General features: G+C 36.7%; 1 pseudogene; it reads right to left on the reverse strand.

The window, feature by feature from the left end:
* Positions 1–528: 528 nt before the first annotated feature.
* LOC129138868 (proteasome maturation protein-like) lies at positions 529–948 on the reverse strand (annotated as a pseudogene).
* Positions 949–2,902: the final 1,954 nt, after the last annotated feature.

Below are 2,902 nucleotides of genomic sequence, written 5' to 3' on the forward strand. Positions count from 1 at the left end.
ATTAGAAGCATTAAAATAATGTCTTTAGTGACTTCAATTGTCACTTGGCCATAAACCAAACACCCCCAAAATTAAATTTCTTTCTTTTTTTTTTTTTTTTTTTTGAGACGGAGTCTTGCTCTGTCGCCCAGGCTGGAGTGCAGTGGCATGATCTCGGCTCACTGCAATCTCCGCCTCCCGGGTTCACGCCATTCTCCTGCCTCAGCCTCCCGAGTAGCTGGGACTACAGGCGCCCGCCACCAAGCCCGGCTAATTTTTTGTATTTTTAGCAGAGACAGGGTTTCACCGTGTTAGCCAGGATGGTCTCGATCTCCTGACCTTGTGATCCGCCCTCCTCAGCCTCCCAAAGTGCTGGGACTACAGGCGTGAGCCACCGCGCCCGGCCGCAAAATTTCAAATGATCACTGAGGTTACTTGTGCAAAAATTCCCATGTGTCAGTACTTTCAAAGTTGTGTGCATCAAATTATAGTAAAAAGGTGACTATAAACAAGATGCAGCCCCTCTATTTTCATGAACAGCATATTGTGTTACAGTAAACTGAGTTTATATTCCACCAAGTGTCATTCTCCCATTACTTCACTTTGTGACAGATAAGAATAGCTTCAAATCTGGTAGTCTCTTCATTACCCCTCAAAATATCCAGTGAAATGTTTGAGCTCAAAAGAAATGGAAGACATCGAACCTGCTGCACTGCCTTAAATTTCGATTTATAATTTTAGTGGAGCAAATAACCACTAAATGTTTCTCACTGTGGAAATATTCATTTTATCTCGGTTGAGTTGGAAATTCTCTTCTGAAAATTCAAGAGGATGACTAGCTAAAAGTTCATTTTTTACACACACAAAAAACACTTTCTGAAGATTATGACTTTCAAGAGATTCACTTGCTGAAAGTTCAGTAGCTGGAATACTGCCCTTTAGCTGAGATCCAGGTCTTCTGGCATCCATCTTCAGCCACTCTCTACAATCCTTTTAATATGCTATTGGATTTGTTTTCCTATTATTTTTCAGGGATTTTTGTATGTATGTTCCGACAGAATATAGCTCTGTGAATTTCTTCTCTTGCAGTGTCTTTTCTGACTGGTATCAGAGTAATGCAGACCTTACAAAATAATTTAGAAAGTGTTTTCTTCTCTTAAATTTTTTGAAAAGTCTCAGAAAAATTGATGTTAATTTTTCATTAAATGTTTAATGAAACTCACCAATGATGTAATCTGGTTCTGGACTTTTCTTCATTAGGACATTTTTTTATTACTGATTCAATCTCATTCTGTGTTATAACTTTGTTCAGATATTTTATTTCTTTTTGAGTCAATTTTGGTAATGACTATGTTCCTAGGAATTTGTTTATTTCATCTACATTATCTGATTTGCTGGTGTGCAACTGTTCATAACATTTTCTTACAATTATTTTTATTTCTGTAAAGTTTTTTTGAAATATGATTTTTACATAAGCTTATGTTAAAATATGTTTATTAGTATTGATGTACAATATTTTTTCTCCCTTTATAACTTTTCTGGATTTCTCAGTTTGTAATTCCTCCTGAAACTGCCTTTTACTTCTGTGTGTGTGTGTGTGTGTGTGTGTGTGTGTGTGTGTGTGTGTTGCATTACCATTTCTACTGTGGCGAGACTCAAGACAATATTCTTACTTAATTGAGAGTGCAGGAAGACATGGATTAGACCAGAAAAGCAGGACTTATTCCACTGACTCAAAATTTTTCTGATATCACCAGAGACGAGGTATTTCTCAGAAATATATTCTGTACCTAAACAGGAACTAATATAAGCATCAATTTTATACTATTGTACCTATCTTTTGGGGATTGTTGGCACTGGACATGAGATGCTCTTAGGTTGCATACACAGATACAGAATTAACCATTGAATCTCTTAAACATAAAAGTGTACCCTTTTCAATTTCATTTAAGCTTTCCATCAGGTTCGAGAGTTTGGAGTAAATACGTCTTTAACACGCCTCTCTAATGGCTAAGTTTTCTTTTCTTTTCTTTTTTCTTTCTTTTCTTTGTTTTTTAAGCTGCAGACAAACTTTCATTTATTTATTTATTCATTCTTTTGTTTGTTCCACAGAGTTTTGCTGAGCACCCGCTCCAAGCCAGGCATGTGCTAGGTGCCTGGGATAAAATACTGACTCACAAAGAGGAGGACCCTGTCTTAGGATGTTCTTATTATCAAAACTCAGGCAAGACTTCAGAATAAATATTAAAGTTACACTTGATTTCAAAGAGCTAAAACAGGTGATGTAGTCTATTTCAACAGCTTTTTTAAAAAATGAGACATGTAGCTAATCAGTAATGGAGTCTATATTCAAGCCAGATTCCACAATCAGTATTCTTTTATTTATTTGTTTATTTTATTTTTTTAAATTTTACTTTTAGTTCTGGGATACAAGTGCAGAATGTGTAGGTTTGTTACATAGGTATACATGTGCCAGGGTGGTTTACTTCACCTGTCAACTTGTCCTGTAGGTTTCAAGCCCCACATGCATTAGCTATTTGTCCTAATGCTGTCCCTCCCATTACCCTCCACATCCTGACTGGCTCCAGTGTGTGTTGTTCTGCTCCCTGTGTCCATGTGTTCTCATTGTTTACCTCCCACTTATGAGTGAGAATATGCAGTGTTTGGTTTTCTGTTCCTGTGTTACTTTTCTGAGGGTAATGGCTTCCAGCTTCATCCATGTCCCTGCAAAGAACATGATCTCATTACTTTTATGGCTGAATAGTATTCCATAGTGTATATGTACCACATTTTATTTATTCAGTCTTATCATTGATAGGCTTGGTTCCATGTCTCTGCTATTGTAAATAGGGCTGCAATAAACATACATGTGCATGTGTCTTAATAGTAGAATGATTTATACTCCTTTAGGTATATACCCAGT

The sequence above is a fragment of the Pan troglodytes genome, chromosome X (genome assembly GCF_028858775.2).
Source record: "Pan troglodytes isolate AG18354 chromosome X, NHGRI_mPanTro3-v2.0_pri, whole genome shotgun sequence".
Lineage (NCBI taxonomy): Eukaryota > Metazoa > Chordata > Mammalia > Primates > Hominidae > Pan > Pan troglodytes.